The 18,672-nt window shown below is 38.5% G+C and overlaps 1 long non-coding RNA gene across 1 annotated transcript in view; it reads left to right on the forward strand.

Moving 5' to 3' along the window:
• The first annotated feature begins 3,350 nt into the window (after positions 1–3,350).
• The window catches only part of LOC140527514 (uncharacterized), a 55,262-nt gene continuing 39,940 nt past the window's right edge, over positions 3,351–18,672 (forward strand). The window contains exon 1 of the long non-coding RNA XR_011974826.1: positions 3,351–3,581. This is a non-coding gene — a long non-coding RNA (uncharacterized lncRNA). The remainder of the gene's footprint in view (positions 3,582–18,672) is intronic.

Raw genomic sequence — 18,672 nt, forward strand, 5'->3', positions numbered from 1 at the left:
CCTAGCTATCTAAATGATATAAAAAATTGGTTTGCTAGTTCCTGAGATATGGGACCTTTGCACTGTACTGATCATTCTCCTTCCAGTTTCTGTTTATTTGCAGAAATCTTTTCATGTCACACCCTTGCTTAAAAATAACAACAGAAATCCTAAGCGCATCCCCATTACCTTCAAGATGAAGTACAAATTTCTTATTCTGGCACTCCCAAATCTCGAGCAGCCTGTACAGACTTCTTGCACACTACTCCACTTTAGGCCCCCAACATTTGGTCCAATTGGTCCCTGCTGGATCTTAATCTACCTTTTACCCCTTCTCTGCATTCACATAGGCCGTCCTCATCTCTGGCCCATCCTTCTTCCGTATCTCTGCTCATCCAACCCCTTGTCTTCCTTCAAGACGCAGCTCAGAGGCTGCTCCTCCAGAAAACATAGCTAATAACAGCTAATGGTTATGTAATGCCTATTACATGCTAGGCATTATGCTAAGCATTTTCTAAAGATTATCTCATTTCTTCTCCCAACAATGCTAAGAAAAAGGAGTTATTATTATCCCCATTTTTGCAGATGAGGAAGCTGAGGCAAATAAAGGTTAAGTGACTTGCCCAGGATCACACTGCTGGTAAGTGTCTGAAGCTGGATTTGAACTCAGGTCTTCCTGATTGTTGACCACTGTACCACTTTACTGCCATAAGACCTTCTCTGATTGTTCCCCACATAGCATCTCTCACCCTCTCTGTTTGACTTCTCCTATATGCCTTTTTTCTTTTCATTCTCACTTGTATTAGATTTATTTGTGTTCCTGTCTCATTCCCCTGCTACAGTGTATAGGTACCTTGAAGGCAGGGATTGATCCTCTTTTTTATCTTAGGATTCCCAGCATCTGGCCCAGTGCCCTGTACTTAGGAGGGCCTTATGAAATGATTAATGAAATGAAAGTTAACTTACATAGATGGCAGAGAAACAAATGTTCAGGAAGCATTCAGTTCTGGGGATCTGCCTTACTTTGTACCCCACAATAGAATAAATCAAAGTTTTACAAACATTCCTAATGCACTGTTAGTCAACACCATTTATTACGTGCCAGGCTTTGTGCTAAGACCTGGGGATACAAAAAGAAGGAAAGGCGATTGCTGTCCTCAAGGAGCTCATGCTCTAGTGGGGGAGACGATGAGCAAACAATTATATACAGAGCAAGCAATATACAGGATAAATAGAAATAATTAACAGAGAAGGAACCAGAATTAAGAGGGGCCAGGAAAGGCTTCCTGTAGAAGGTAGGATTTTTTAGTCAGGACTTAAGGAAGTCAGGAGGCAAAAATGAGGAAAGTGAGCATTCTGAGCATGAGGGAAAGCCTGAGGAAATGCCCAGAACTGAGACATAGAGTGTTTTGTTCGTGGAATGGCAGAGGTCACTGTCACTGGATCGAAAACTATGTAATGGGGAGAAAGGTATAAGAAGACTGTAAAGGTAGGGCCAGGTTAGGGAGGGCTTATAGTGCCAAACAGGATTCTATATTTGATCCTGGAGGTAATAGGGAGCCACTGGAGTTTGTTGAGTGAGGGAATGGCATAGATGGACCTGCACTTGAGGAAGAACAATTTGGTGACTGAATGGAGGGTGAATTGGAGTGAGGAGAGATCTGAGGCAGGCTAATCTTCTAGCAGGCTATTGTAATAGTCCAAGTGTAAGGTGATGGGGGCCTGCACCAGAGTAGGGGCAGTGTCAGAGAAGAGAAGGGGACATAATCAAGAGATGGTGCAAAATTGATAGGCCTTGGCAGCAGCTTGGATATGGAGGAAGAGGAGAAGTGATTAATAGTTAGGAAGTCAGGATGACTCCTAGTTTGTGAACCTTAGAGACAGGGAGTATGGTTTTGTCCTCAACAGTAACAAGGAAATTAGAAGAGAAGGGAAGGTTTAGGGGGAAAGATAATGAGTTCAGCCTGGGGTATGTTGAGTTTAAGATGTCTAAGATGATGTAAGATGACATTCCATTTGAGATGTTTGAAAGGCAATTGGAGATACAAGATTGAAAGTGAGTCAGCATTAAAAGAAATTGTATAATGACTTCTTCTGTAACCCAAAGAACATTTTTGTAAAAGACATTTTAGCCTCCTAATTTATATTTTTCTGAAAACTCAGATTTCCAAGTATTAGATATTTTTCAAAGTGAGGTACACTAATAGAATCTGCTAACATTTATGGTGAAAGCCTTAAAGAAAAAATTTACCCAATTCTCTATGTAAACAACTATGGAATCTCAGATGGAAAGAGATCTTGAGAGTAACTGAGTCCAGCCAACTGCATGATACATGAATCTTCCCTATCTCCAACAAATGATTGTCCAACTTCTGATCGAAACTCTCCAAAAGAGCATTCACTCCTTCATGAGGCAGCCCATTTGATTTTCAGATAATCATAATCATAATAAAGTTCTTTCTCATATCATCCTAAATCTGCCATTCTGTAATGATCACCCATCGTAACAAACTGTATTAAATGAATTACTTTGCCTTTAATTGATCATAAAAACTATAACTTAGAAGCTGACTACAGTCTTCTTTCAAAGAGCTCAGAATACTGCAGAAAAAAATACCATTTCATCCCAAACCATGAGTCCCTCAAATTGCAAATAATGTTTACTAGAAGAAGAATGGGTAAAATATTGGAGTTTGAAGAATGGGTAAAATATTGGAGTGGGAATCAGGAAGATTGAGGTTGAAATCCTGTCTGAAATTTATTACCTTCGTGACTGAGCAATTCATGGAGTTTGGTTTTCTCTTCTATCAAAAGAGGGGGTTGGACTAGAAGGTCTCTGGGCTGTCCTTTCCAACTCTAATCCTATGATCCCACTATATGGATGGGACCTTAAAAATAATGCTGTCTAGCCACCTCCCTTTACAGGTGAGGCAGTTATACTGGTGAGATGAAGATCTTGAGAGTCACTACCTTTCCCCATTTTACATGAGATAGAGGTGCCAGCAATCAAAGCAGTTTGCCAAGGTCTGAATGAGTCTGTGCCACAACTAAGAATTGGAACCAGGTTCCCTTTGGCACCTAATCACTTTCTGCTTAATGATGTCATAGTTCCAGTCATGCCCTCCCACTGTTTTTGACCTGAAGTTGGGAAAAGGGATGTGGAAATTAGGTTGAAATAGAACCTGAAGTTTTGCCAGTTTTGTTTCCAAAGAGATGATGAATCCTTGAGTCATACCTCATTATATGATCACGATGAACTTTCTCAAACATCCCCTGCTGCTATTGTATAACAGTATGGTGCCAGAGAAACAGTCACATTGCTATGCCCTTCTCTGCTGCTGACTTGTGGTGGGGCATTTCACTTTGGGGGGGGGGGCATCATTTTCATACTTCTGTAATGAGGGAGCCAAGTCAAAGAATCTCTAAGGTCCCTTGTACGAAAGAAGAGGCCTGAAGATGGAACCGAAGGAAAGAGTTCCTTTCAGGGGTCAGGAAGAAGATGAGAAGCCAAGGAAAAGATTCAGGGGATTGTGATGGCCAGGAAGCTGAGGAGAGACCATCAAATAAGAGGGAATATCAGAAGTGTCAAAGGTTGCAGAGAGGTAAATTCAATGTAATTCAGTTTTCTAAACTTTGTATATTCCCTCAATGCATAGCTTGGAGACTCTGTTTGCAATAGACATCTAATAAATGTTTGTTGAATGAATGAGAGCAAGGATATTTCTTATCTATACCTTGTATCTCCCTCAACATTTAGCCAGTTTTTTGTACATAGTAGGTGTTTCATAAGTATCCATCAGCATAAGTAGATTAATTGAATGGAATTCTAGCTCTGAAATTCCATAAACCTATGACCCATAACACGAACATTCAAATACATGTCATCTCATCCATCTGTATTTGATACAATATCACAACACACCCATCCCTGCCCATCCTGTGCAATTCCTTGATTATGTCTCCCCATAAGTTCTTCACAATGGGACCATCCAACTTAATGGAGGCTTTGGCTAACAGATACTCCTTGAGTAGACCAATATAAAGGGGATGATAGTAGCACCTATCTGCCAGTGTTGTGAGGATAAAATGAGAAAATGTTTGTGGTGCTTTGAAAACCTTAAAGTCTATGCAAATGCTAGCTATAATTATTTAAAGCACTATTGAACCATGTATATGTATATGTACATATGAACTGTTCCCTACTTCCCTTCTCCAGATCCAAATCTATATCCTCCATTAGGCTGCTCAAACCTCTTGTTTTCTGTGAAGGCTTCTCAGACTAATCCAGTTCTACTTGCTTTATCTTCTCTAAATTCTGAATCCCATAGCATTTATCATCTAAACCAATTAAATTCAACATTTCTTAAATATCCACTATGTATAAGGCACTATGCTAGGCACTTGGGAAACCAGAAAGAAAAAAGAATGAAATTATCTTTACTGGAATTATGGGAAAATTGTTCAGATTTCAAGTCTGTCTCAACCCTGGGAATGATCATTGATGCTAACCCTCTCCTGCCCTCCTACCAGACTTTTTGATGAGGGGAACCATAGAGTTGAATTTTCTTGGACAAAATCAGGTGAGTCTTCACAAATATAGCTAGTGAGTGGGGGTGATAAAAAGTTTGTAGAAGGACAAGATTTGGATTGGGAGAAGAAAATGTTCAGAGGTTGTGCAATATGGTATGAGAGTTCTACTGCTTTGGGTCTCCTCAGAATCATTAGGTTAACAGGAACTAAAAGAGTAACCCCAGTAAGTCCCATCTCTTGTTTCTAATGGGATATCCTCAATAGATAATATAAATTTAATAATGTTTTTTTTAAAAAAAAAAAGCATAACTGTTACAGCTTTTAAAAAATCAACTCTCTGAACCTTATTTGAGAGAAAATAAATTGTGATTGACAGAACCCAAATCTTCTAAATGGATATTTCAAGAAGGTATGTTCCTAATTGTCTTGTAGGTTTGCTATATGTTCATATAATAATCCCAATAATGTAAAACCTGCTGTGGCTGCATAGGAAACTCTGATGAGGTTAGATATTCTTTTTAAAGTTACATAGAAAAGATGGAAGGGGTGTACTTTAGTATGAATACAAAAGAATAACGCAAATCTGTCAACTGAACTCCAGGAAAAAACTGGAGATGCCCATCAATTGGGAATGATGGAACAAATTATGACATACAGGTAGAATGAAACACAAATATGCCATTAGAAATGGTAAAAGGAAAGGCTTCAGAGAAACCTGAGAAATTATGCGTGAACTGATGCAGAGTGAAATGAGCAGAACCAGGAAAACAATTTCTATGATAAAAACAATACTTTAAAGAAAACTTTGAAATATTTAGGAACTCTGATCAAAGGAATGACCCACCATGGTTCCAAAAGACTAATGATAAAGAATGTTACCTATCCCCTGACTCAGCAAAATAAGATCTACATTTTTAGACATGGCCAGTGTTGAAATTTGGTTTTGCTTAACCACATATATTTGATATAAGGGTTTCGTTTTTGTATTTTTCCAATGAGCAGGGGGAGAGAAAGGTTTATTGCTTATTAATTGGAGGGAGAGCACTTTTTGAAAAAGAAAGCTCAAAAAGAGCTCAACCTGGAAGAAATCTAAAGACCGTAAAAAGAAGAGGCCTTTAAGGGTCAGTTCAGAGAAAAGCAAGCAAACAAAATTTTAAAAGGATATACCCATTTCTAAGTGAAGACAGTGTGATACTTAGAGAAAACAAAGAGAAATCAGAACTATTCAACTCCTTTGCTTAAAGCATAAGACAAAAATTACTGAGGGGATCAAAACTCAAGATCACTACAGAGATTACAAAAGAGTGCCTATGTGCTGTAAGTGAGTTCAAGTCTTCATGGAAGGCATCATGGCCCAGATGAATCACATCTAAAATTTTCTTTTACTGTGCTTGTCTGTAAACGTATGCCACCACCACCCCCATCTTCTGTAAGCCACTTGAGGCCAAGGACGATTTAATTTACGTTTATGTATCTCCAGTGCCTACTAAATGGCTTGCACATAGTAGGCATCTAATAAGTATTGTTGAATGAAATAGAATGGAATCTCATGATATTTTGAGAAACTGTGAATACTAGCACTTAATCATCTTTGATAAATGATGAAAAACTAGAGATGTAATAGAAGACTGAAGGTAAGCAAATGTTCTAATTTTCAAAAGGAAGGGAAAGAAAAATTCCAAGAACTATAGAATGATGAATTTGACATCTTTTCTATAACATTTTTAACAGATGGTCTTCATGTCCCTTCTTGAATAATTCCAGTATCAAAGAGGTCATTTGATCCTTACAACAACCTTGCAAGGCAAATCTTTAAAGCATTATTCTCTCAGTTTTACAGATCAGGAAATTAAGGTACAGGACAGTGAAATGACTTGTCCATGGTCACATAATTAGTTAATGTTGAGGATCAGACTTGAACCTAACTTTTTCCTGATTCCAGGTCTAGGACTTTTCCCACTATGTTGTATTATCTATTTACTAAAGCAGTCATTTTCATTGGTAGGTAGTTCTAATTGTTTGATAAGTCATCCTTATTTTGATTCCATATCTGCCTTAAAATCAGCTCATTGATTTTAGTTTCATCCTGTGGTGCAATAGAGAACAAATTTATTCCCTATTCTAGTCCTGACACATAGTAGGCACTTAATACATTTTGATTGACTGATTGATTGATATTACACATTGTGTCCCTTCAAATATTTAAAGATAGATGTCTCAATCTTCTCCAAGTTAAATATATCCAGTTCTTTCAACTGTTCCTCTTATGACATGGTTTCCCATCCACTTAGCCTCCTACTTATCTTTTTTTCTGGTTTGTTAATGCCCTGGTTGAAATGTGCCTTCAAGCACCTCACTTCTCTTCTTCCCAAGAACATTTCCTTCTCAAAATTCTTCCTCTAGCTTTGGTGACAAGGCTATTCTGATTATTCTCCTGCCTTCTTAATTCTCTTTTTAATACCCTCTAAATGTAAGAATTCACATAATCCTAGGCAATTCCTGTGCTGGAGAAGTTTATTATCTAGTGGAGGATGAGACATGCATAAATTATAGGATTAGTGATAACTGTATAATTCAAATACAGCTACCAGGTATTTATTAAGCACCTACTATGTGCTAACACTGTATTTAAAGGATATAAAAAAAGGCAAAAAATAGTCCTGCCTTCAAGGAGCTTCCAGTCTAATTGTGAAGACAACATGCAAATTGCTTTGTACAAACAAGATATATACAGGATAAACTGGACATAATCAGGGAAAGAAAGGCTTGATCTGAGAGATCAAGCACGGCATGAAAAATGCAGGAAGAAGAATTTCAAGTGAGGTGGTTAGGAAAGGCTGAGGGTGGAGGTTACTCCGGAGTTGAACCTCACAGGAAAGGAAGGATTTCTTTTTTCTAAAATTTATTTTATTTTTAACTTACGAAATAAAATATAAATATAATTTAAAAAATAGTTGATTGCACATGAAACTGTAAATCTACTATGTATAACTTTTAAATATATAACAAAGTTATCACATAAATTGTTTTCTTTTTTTCCTTCCCTTCTCCCCCCCCACCCTAGAAATAGCCACTATTAGACACAAATAGTCATATATATGTAAAATTTATCTATACAGGCTTATTTTTATGAGTTCTTTCTCTGATACAGATAGTGTCTTTCTTCATATATCCTTTATAATTAATTTGAGTATTTATAATAGGCAAAATAACTTATCACCCAAAGTCATTCTTAAATAATATTGCTAGTACCATATACAGTGTTTTCTTGGTTTTGATCATTTTGCTCTTCATTATTTCCTGCAAGTTTTTCCATGCTTTTCTAAGATCATTGAGCTCATCATTTCTTATAGCACAGTAGTATTCCATCACAATATACCACAACTTGTTCAGCCATTCCCCAATTGATGGGCATCCCCACAATTTCCAGTTCTTTGCCACCACAAAGAGAACTGCTATAAACATTTAAAAACATATAGTGTTTTTTTTTCCCTTTTTCCCTAATCATTTTTGGAAATAGACCTAATAGTGATATTGCTGGGTCCAAAGGTATAGGCAGCTTGATAAATCTTTTAGCAAGAAGGATTTCAGGAGATAACCATGTAGGGGTGGTCTGTACCTAGCAACAGCTGGATAAAAATAAGGGAACAGCCCAAAGGTTTGGAAGCAGTAGACAAAAGGATGAAATCAGGGAACAGCCCCCAGTGTGGCAGTCCTTGAACAGGCTAATGCATGAACAGGAGGGCTACCAAAAAAAAAAAAGGCTAATTTGGGCAGAATTCTGGAGTCTCTTCCATGTGGTTTAAGGATTTTACTTTTTAAGAAGAAGAATAGTTAACATTTATATAGTCCCTCCCATGTGCCAGGCACTGTGCTCAGAATTTTACAAATTATTATCTCATTAGATCCTCACAACAACCCTTGGAGGTAGATTCTATTATTATCTCCATTTTGTAGGTTTTTGAGGAATTTGAAGCAGAGGTTAAGTGACTTGCCTAAGGTCACACAGCTAATAATTGTCTCAAGTTGATTCTGAACTCAGGTCTTCCTAACTGCAGCCATCTGTTGCTACCTAGTGGCCTTTTAAAAAAATCTTTTAGATAATGTGAAACCTAATAGATGTGGAAGCAATTCACATTAAAGGTAGATTTAAATTGTTTTACTTCACCCTGGCACATAGTAGGCACTTAATAAGTTTTTGCTCCCTTTACCTTCTCTTCACCCTGGAAAGAAAAATTGGGACCCCAAGGAAGTATACATCCAGTGGGATGAAGCACTTTGAAATACTTAGAGTTAGTGACTAGAGCTGTGATTTCTTGCTATAGGGAACTCTGAGGTGAGGAAACTCTTACCGGTGTAGGTCAGGTACAGGGTACGGTCTCAAAGTTTAAGTGACTTGATCAGGGTCACACAGTCCCTCTGTGTCAGAGGCAGAACTTTAACTCAGGTCTCCCTGGCTTCCTGACCTACACTATCCATTGTGCACACTGCCTTTCTAACAATTAGAGCTGCCCAAAATGAGGTCATGAGTTCCTTATCACTGGAAATATCCAAGAAGAGGCTAGATGACTGCTTTTTGCAGGCTGTTCTAGAGTGGGTTCCTTCCTCAAATTAGAACTAGGGATTAGATTAGGAGACCTCTAACTCTCCAATACAAAGACCGTCTGCTTCTGGTTACCATCTTTATCTCAACAAAAAAAGGTTTTCGATTGGAGACAAATGGTTGAATGTGTGCATTGGGAAGATTATGTTGGCAGCAATCTGAAGGATAGATGGAAGACAGAAGAGACTAGAGACAGGGAGACCAGTACTGGAGGCCATTACAATAATCTAAATGAGAGTGGGTGACAGAATAAATTAAGATGGTGACAGAGGGAGTGGAGAAGAGGAGAAACAGGAAAAAAGAATATGATGTGAGTAACCTTCTGCCCAGGAGTCATGAGTACCTATTTGCATTTTTTTTTTCAGAGCAAAGAAGCCCATGTGACTCAGTCTAAATTTGAGGGTCCCTAAATGTGAGGATGTAGGGAAGGGAGGGGAAAGGAGAGGAGACAGTGCAACAGAGTTCAATAATATGCAGTTCAAAGACCAGCTACCATCATGATAATCACATGAACCTTCTCTCCTCTGAAAGATTAAGTAGATCAGAGGTTGTAGGGGTCCTGGGAATCCCTGCTATGGCCTTGAGGCTTAGACTTAGTCTTCTACTCCTTCCATCCTCCCCAATTCATCTCCTGGATTTCTCTGATGTCATGGCTTCCAAGCAGGCAGCAGCTGCTTGAACAGTTAGTATTTATGGTACCATCCATGCTTAGACCTCTCAACGATGGATGTAAATTTTCCTACTGGAGTAATGGCACCATTATGATGGTACCCGATGATGGTTATAGGATGATGGGAGAGAGAACTGGGAGGGACTTTATGTTTCTTTCCAGTCCAGTGACTTCATTTTACCATTGAGGAAGCTGACACCTAGAGAGTTGTAGTCACTTGCTCAAGGTCACATATCTTAAGTAGCAGAGCCAAGATTCTAACATAGTTCCTCCAACTCCAAAACAAAGGAGACTTGGGTTGTTCTAGGCATGTCAGTTGTGTGCTACCACCAATGGTGCTACCTTTCCCAGGTGATGTTCCTTATCTTTAGAACACTGGAGTCTTTCTAGAAGTCAACAGACCTAGGGGGAGATCTCATGGCCTCTGCCTCCCTCTTCTGGTTAATCTAAACTAGGATTTTCTGCATCCATTTGGCATCACAGGGAAGGAGAGTTTTCACGAGGTTCACAGACTGGAAGGGACTTTAGAGGTTATGTAGTCCAACTCCTCATTTTTACAGATAAGGACACTGAGGCTCACAAAGGCCAAGTTTCTTTCCCCAGATATCAGAGGTGAGATTTGAACCCAGATTCTCAGACTCCAATGTCAGTACTGTTTCTACTATATTAAGCGTTGAATCCCAAATATTGAATTTTCAATCAAAATTTCCACCTCGGGGTAATAGGTCCTTAAAGACCACTATATTCAATTTTAAAGTTACTTTATAGTCTTCCAAGATAGTTGCTATCAACTAATCTATCATTCAACAAGTATTTATTAAGCATATGCCAGGATCTGTACAAAATACTGCAATTATTAATACAGAAGTGAGATAGTCCCTGTCCTCAAGGTGATTATCCTGAGACATGGAGATGTGTATTGTTTCAGTTGAATTTTCCAGTTAGAAGCTCAAAAGATAGATGCTAAAATACTAGCATCCTCATACAAGCAATAACAAGAATATTGAGAAAATAGTCATTCAACACTAATCCATTTGAATTGCATAGTTCCCAATAGTAAGGAGATAGTAAAAGAGTACCTGGTGTTCTTAAATGGATCCAAATCAACTGGCCTAGAGGAATTACCTCCTGGGGATCTGAAAAAACTGGAGGATGTGATTGCTGACCCCATCTTTGATCTTGTTGAAGAATAGGAGAGATACCACAGGATGGAGAAATACAACTGTCCCATGTTCAAAAAGAAGGAAAGAATAGTATCTATAAACTCTAAGCCAGTAGACTTGACTTTGATTCCTGGGAAAATTCTAGAGCATACTTTTTAAAAGATGATAAGGAAACATCTAGAAAAGGAAGTTATGATTACAAAGAGCCAACATAGCTCCAACAAGAACAGATCATACCAGATGAACCTTATTATCCTTCTGGCAAGGTAATTAACCTAGTAGACCATAGGAATATAGGCTCATGGGTTCAGACCCTGGAAGAGACCTCAGAAGTCATCTAGTCTAATCCTTCATGGCTTGTCCACATTCACATAGATAGTAAAATGGCGGAACCAGAATTCAAACCCAGATCTTCTGACTCCAATCCAGAACATTTCCCATTATACTATACTATAGGTACAGTTTTCCTAGATTTCGCTGAAGTTTTATTAAAGTATCTCATAAATATCGTTGTGGAAAAGATGAAGAGATTTGGACTAGATAAAAGTACAACTAACTACACTGAAAACTGTTCAAATGGTCAGACTCATTGTTAATTGCTAATATCTCCATGTCAGCTTGCAAGGTGGTTCCCATGGGAGTGCCTCAGGGAACTATGCTGTTAAAATGTTTTATCAATGACATCCAATTCACAGTTGACACAAATGACAAATAACATTATAAATGACAGAGTCAGGATCCAAAAAATTTTTCACAGGCTAAAAAAAATTGGTCTAATTCTCAAAAGATGAAACTTAATAGGGATCTATGTAAAGTCCTGTACCTGAGTTCACAGGGCAGCTACATGGCAGTCAGGAAGACTCATCTTCCTCAATTTAAAACCCATCTCAGACACTTAGTAGCTAGTGTCTAGTGTGTGTGACTTACTAGCTGTGTGACCCTGGGTAGGTCACCTAACCCCATTGCCTCCTAAAAACAAACAAAAAAGAAAGTGGTGATATCTATGTCAAATCAATAAGCTTTGAATCAGCACCTAGTATGTGCCATACACTGTGCTAAGCACTGGGAATACTAAGAAAAAGCAAAAGACAGTCTGTTTTCTCAAGAAGCTCACAAGTTAAAGGAGGAGAAAAAAATGAAAACAATTATGTACAAAGATAAATACAGGATAACCTGGAGGTAATCTCAGAGGGAAGGGACTAACTATCAAGGACAAAGAAAGGCTTTTTTTCAGAGCGTACAATTTTAGCTGAGACCTAAAGGAAGCCAGGGAACCCAGGAAGTGAAAATGAGACAGCCAAGGAGAATGCCCTGAGTTGGGAGATGGAGTGTCATGTTCAAGTGACAGCCAGGAGGCCAATGTCATTGGGCATGGAATACATGGAGGGGAGTAAGGTGTAAGAAGACTGGAAAAGTAAGAAGGGGATGGATGATGTAGGGCTTAAAAACTAGACATATGAGTTTATATTTGATCCTAGAGGCAATTGGGAGCCACTACATACTCTCATCTGCTTCTTAAATGATCTTCAGACCATATTTGGAGTATTTATTCAGTTCTGGATTGTGTTTGTCCTTCATTCTCAAAGAGGACCATGACATCAAGATGATGACATAACTTGCAGTTGACTTGGATTTGAGTGAGGGAGGTTTGTGCAAGGTCACCAGTCTCACTTTTTCCTCCTGAGCCATCTGGGTCCAGTGGCCAGATATTTATCAGCATGACTAGAGATGGCCCAGGATGCAATGGGAAACCCTGGCCATTTTAGGCTAAAGTCTTATCAGATTCTCACAGTGAGTGATTTTAGACTATACCAAGAAAGGTCATCCAAGCCTAGGGAGGCAACAATACCAGCATGCTCCAACTTTGACAGACAATATCTGGAGTTTCATGTTCAGTTCTAGATATTACATTTTATTAAGGACATCAACTAAGTTAGAGGGTGCCTAGAGCAAGGCCACTGTAATGGAAAAGGTCTATAGGCACATACCATGAGGATTAGTTGAAGGAATTAAGGATGTTTACCTTGGAGAAGATAAGACCAGAGAAGTGATAGCAACATTCAAATCCTTGAAAGGCAAACCTGGAAAAATAAAATACTATTAAGGTTAAAAAAAAGGCAAACTTGGAAGAGTGATAAGATTTGTTTCATTTGGCCTCAGAAGGGAGAACTAAAAGTAGCAGATTGAAGTTGCAATGAGGCAATTTAAATTGCTTGATATATGAAAAAACTAAAACTAAACGCTTGATATCTGGAAAATTTTCCTAACAATTAGAGCTATCCAGAAGCAATAGAATGGTCTGCCACAGGAGGGAGTAGGTCACCCTTCACTGGAGCTCTTCAAACAATGGCTGGATGACTATTTGTTGTGTTGTACTGGGAATTCATTATTGAATTTGGCTTGGTCTCTGTGGCTGCTTAGGCACTTTCCAACTTGGAAATTCTGTGATTTTGTGGTACTGATTCTGTGAAAGCCAAATGAAGACATACAACAAAGATACCAACCTTGGAAAATCCTGGACTCTGGACCAGCTTAACTGAAACAGAAATCTGCCACAAAGAATCAGCATTTTCCAATTCTACAGTTAACAGATAAAAATAGGCTTAGGTGAAAGAACATGCATCAGAGCCAGCCATTTCTCAGAATTAAAATATACCCATGATGCAACAGAGTCTGCCAATCCCAGATAGGTTTGATCATGCATCTGTGATTCCAATGAAAAAACATTTCTGGAAGACATAATTTGCACACATGTGAGAGATTGTCTATAATAAAAAGCAAATGGAAAAAATGGAAAAAATGGTTTTTGGTACCTCCATTAAGGTCCCCAAATGATTTTAATGCTGCCCAAATGTTGGTATGGCTCTGACAGCAGAGCAGCCCAACTGGCTAATTACTCCTCGACTTCACTGCTATATTACCCAAGGTCCCTCAGTTCCCTTGCATAAGGTTATCACCTAGGGACTGCATCTTTTCCCTTGTCCTCACTACCCTATTATCTTTTTCTTTTTTTAAGTTCACCTTTTTTTTTTAACATTTTTTCTTATTTAATACATTTTATTTTCCCCCAATTACATGTTTTAAAAACACGTACAATTAAAAACAATTTTTCAAACTTTTTTTTTAAGTTTTTAGTTCCAAATTCTATCCTTCGCTCCTCCTTGAGATGGTAAGCAAAAGAATTGTCTTCCTCTTGCCATAGCAGAAATCATGTATAATATTGTAATTATGTTTAATAAAGTAATTTGGGTATTGTAAAACGATAGTGATGGGTTAGTTCCCTCATCTGTCGAATGAGGGGGTTAGATCAGACTTCCAAGGTCTCTTTTAACCCTAAACCCTAGGATCTATGACAGGCTTCTGAGTGATCATATCCTTGGGGTACACCTAAGTGATCAAAGAATATGGAAAAGTAGATGAGACTAAAAGCAACCTGGAAAAGTCATCATTGACTACAGTTGTATAGTCTTTTATCCTCTACAAATAGGGGAGAGCAGGAAGCATCCCTCACATGGGGAATAGACACTCAGAGGGTGGTTCAAAGGAGAGCTCAAACCTTAGTGCAGGAGATGAAGCATCTGCTTCTAGTCATTGAAAGGAATTAATGTGATAGACCCAAGGATAGACATCACCTCGCATTAAAGCCAAGATTAGTCATAGATGATAGCTGACAGCTTCTCTGATTGGGGCTTGACTTGGGTGCAGCTCACTCACCCACCACCAACCTTCTTTGGAGAGGTGGAGGAGGGAAGGCTGGGAGCAGAAATGTCTGAGAGAAGAGATTTTTACCACCAAAAAAGATGGAGCTTTAATGGATGTCTCTTGCTGGGATTTATGAGCATGAGGAAAGAGAAATAAGCCAGGCTGGGAGCATGAAGACTGAGAGGCACAAGTAATACCTAAGGGAAGCCAAGCCTCATGAACTGCGTTAGAGCCTGAGAGTGTCTGGACAGTCATGAGTGGCAGACTGCAGATACCAACAGTTCTTAGCAGCAAAGTCTGTCTGCCTTCTCCCTCAGCTCCAGGAGGCTTTTGCTTTATGGCAGATCTAATGAGCATTCTGAAAGGGTTCATTTCCCAAAATGCTCTTGGGGAAGTGGAAAGACACTACTCATTTGGGAATATGCACTTGTATTGTTTTCAATGCTGTACTATTTATTTCTTTCCTAATTAAATGTTTTCCTATTGGAGTACTGTTCCTTGCCTGGGTCTGTCAACCTTGTGAGCAGAGGCAGGAAGTCACAAGGTATATGCAGAGGACAAGTATAGGGTCTAACTGTAGTGAAAGATTCACATAAAATAGTTGGAAATAATGATAGGAAGGGTGAGCTGGGGATCTTGAATAGTCCATTAAGTATAGTGTAGCAAAAAAGACTAGGACTTTCATCCACTTGGATTCATAGCCCATTTTGACTACTTACCAGGTGTGTGATGTTGGTTGAGCAATTTTTTTAGTCTCTCTGAGCTTCAATGAGGGCAGTTTTAAGACAAAGAAATCAAAGCTATCTATAGTCATATGAAAAAATGCTCCAAATTACTATTGATTAGAGAAATGCAAATTAAATCAACTCTGAGGTACCACCTCACACCTATGAGATTGGCTAACATGACAAAAAAGGAAAATGATAAATATAGAAGGGAGTATGAGAAAACTGGGACACTAATGCATTGTTGGTAGAGCTATGAGCTGATCCAGTCATTCTGGAGAGCAATTTGGAATTACACCCAAAGGGTTATAACACTGTGATACCCTTTGATCCAGCAATACCACTTCTAATCTATATCCCCAAAAGATATTTCTTTAACAATGGAAAAGGAACTATTTGCACAAAAATATTTATAGCAACTGTTTTTGTGGTGGCTAAGAACTGAAAATTGAGGGGATGGCCATCAATTGGGTTGTGTTATATGAATATAATGGAATATTATTGTGCCATAAGAAATGACAAGCAGGATGATTTCAGAAAAACCGTGAAAACTTACACAAACTGATACAAAGTGAAGTGAGCAGGACCAGGAGAATGTTGTACACAGGGACAATAGTATTGTATAATGAAGAACTGTGAATGACTTAACTATTCTCAATAATACAGTGATCCAAGACAATTCCAAAGGAATAATGATGAAGCATACTATCCACCTGCAGAGAGAGAACTGATGTCTGAATACAGACTGAAGCGTACTGTTTTTCTCTTCCTTCCTTCCTTCCTTTCTTTCTTTCAATCTTTTTACACAAAATAACTAATGTGGAAATGTTTGCCAAAACTGCACATGTATAATCTATATCAGATTGCTTACTGTCTCAAAGAGGGGGTAGGGAGGAGAAGGAGAGATCCAATTTTGAACTCAAATCTTAAAAAATGTTAAAAATTGCTCTTACATGTAATTGAGGGGAAAATAAAATAACATTATTTCTCTTGAAAAATAGAAAGATATCAATTCCCATTGTGAAAATCAAAAACTTCCAGAGTGAGCAATATTTGAGCCAGTCTGAAAGAATGAGTAGGATTTCAATAAAGGAAAGAAGAGACAAGAGAGAAGATTTATGTTGTCTAAACATAGATGAACAGCTTAAATGAAACCACAGAGATCAGACAGTGCATAGCATGCTCCTAGAATCATGATTGGTCTTGTCTGGTTGGAGCATAGAGAAGACAAAGCAGAAGGGTATGAAATAAGACTGGAGAAGTAAATTGCCAGGCAGTCAATCAACAAACATTTATTGACTCCCTTCTATGTGCCATAACCTGCTAAGCACCAGAAATACCAGAAAAAGTCCAAAAAGAGTCCCTGCCTTCAATTAGCACGTAGTCTTGTAGGGGAGATAACATATAAATAATTATGTATTGATAAACTATACAAAGGATAAATTGGAAATAATCAACAGAGAGAAGGCACTCAAATTGTGAGGGGTTGGCAAAGCTTTTCTATAAAAGGTAGAATTTTATCTGGGACTTGAAGGAAGTCAGGGAAGCAAGCTGAGAAGCACAGTTGAAGAGGGAGAGCATCCCAGGCATGAAAAACGGCCATTGAAAATGCCTAGAGTCAAGGAGATGAAGCATCATGTTCAAGGAACATCAAGGAAGTCAGTGTCCCCGGACTGAAGAGTATGAGGAGAGGTGTAAGGCATAAGAAGACTGGAGCAGCAGCAGAGATAGATTGTAAAAGGCTTGGAATGCCAAACAGGAGTTTAGATTTGATCCTGAAGGTGACCAGGAGTTATTGGAGTTTATTGAGTTGGAGGGAAGAGTGATGTGGTCAGACCTGGACTTTAGGAAGATCACACTGATAGCAGGAGGAAAGACTTGTGGAAGGCAGACCAAACAGCTGCTTATTGCAATCATGTTAGGAATTTAGACTTTATTCCATAAGCATTCTGTCTGTATTCATCCTTCATTTTTGAAGAAGATCATGACATCAGAGAAATGATGACATGACTTGTACTTGACTTTGCTTTGAGTGAGGGAGGGTCCATAAGCATTAGGAAGTCACTGAAAGGTTTAAAGCATGACAGGGTCAGAGGTGCACATTAGGAAAATTAATCTGATGAATAAAATCATTTGGAGAAGGAACAAAACTGGAGACAGAGAGGCTGCTTAGGAAAGCACTGAAATTGTCAAGGTGAGAGGAAATGAGAACCCAGAGTACATTAGTGGTGTGGGAATGAAAGGAGGGAATGTGGGGCAGTTTCATTTGCTGTCTACAGTATTATATCATTTTCTCACAACTGGCAAGCTCCAGGGCAGAAAACATAAAGTGAATTTTCTGGGCATTGATAGAACTAAAGGGAGTTCAAAAATGGAAAGCCAGGAAAAGCACTATGGGAAGCCAGTTTGGGACGACAAACATTAATAAATTAGGGGCAGAGGTGAAGCTACAGCTGCTAAAATGAATTAATGATTCTCTGATAAAGGTCTCATTTCTCAAATCTATAGGGAACTGAGCCAAATTTGTAAAATAAGCGCCATTCCCCAATTGATAAATGGTCAAAGGATATAAACAGGCAGTTTTCAGAAGAAATCAGTTATTAATTGTTATATGAAAAATGCTCTAAATCACTGATAGTAAAAGAAATGAAAATTAAAATGAGTCTGAGGTAGCACGTCATGCCTAACAGATTCACTATAATGAGAGAAAAGGAAAATGGCAAATGCTGGAAGGGATCTGGAAAAATTGAGACACTAATGCCCTGTTGGTGGAACTGTGAACTGGTCCAACCACTCTGGAGAACAATTCGGAGCTATGTCCAAAGGACTGTAACCTTTAACCCAGCAATACTACTAGCACGTCACCCCAAAAATGACCAGAGGAAAAGGACCCATATGTACAAAAATAATTATAGCAGCATTTTTTGTCTTGGCAAAGAAATGGAAACTGAGAGGATGCCCATCCATTGGGGAATGGCTGTAAAAGTTATGCCATTTCATTGTGATGGAATACTATTAACCTGTGAGAAATGATGAAGGGGATAATTTCAGACAGTCCTGGGAGGATTTATATGAGCTGATGCAAAGTGAAGTGAGAAGAACCAACAGAAAATTGTGTACAATAACGGTAGTATTGTAATGATAATTGATTCTGAAAGACTTAGCTACTCTGATCAGTACAACAATCTTTGATGAAAAATGCTATCTGCTTCCAGAGAGAGAACTAATGAACCCTGAGTGTAGATTGAAACATGTTTTCTTTCACTTTCTTCATTTTTCTTGTTCCTCCCTCCTCACCCA

Source organism: Notamacropus eugenii, chromosome 2 (genome assembly GCF_028372415.1).
Source record: "Notamacropus eugenii isolate mMacEug1 chromosome 2, mMacEug1.pri_v2, whole genome shotgun sequence".
Taxonomy (NCBI): domain Eukaryota; kingdom Metazoa; phylum Chordata; class Mammalia; order Diprotodontia; family Macropodidae; genus Notamacropus; species Notamacropus eugenii.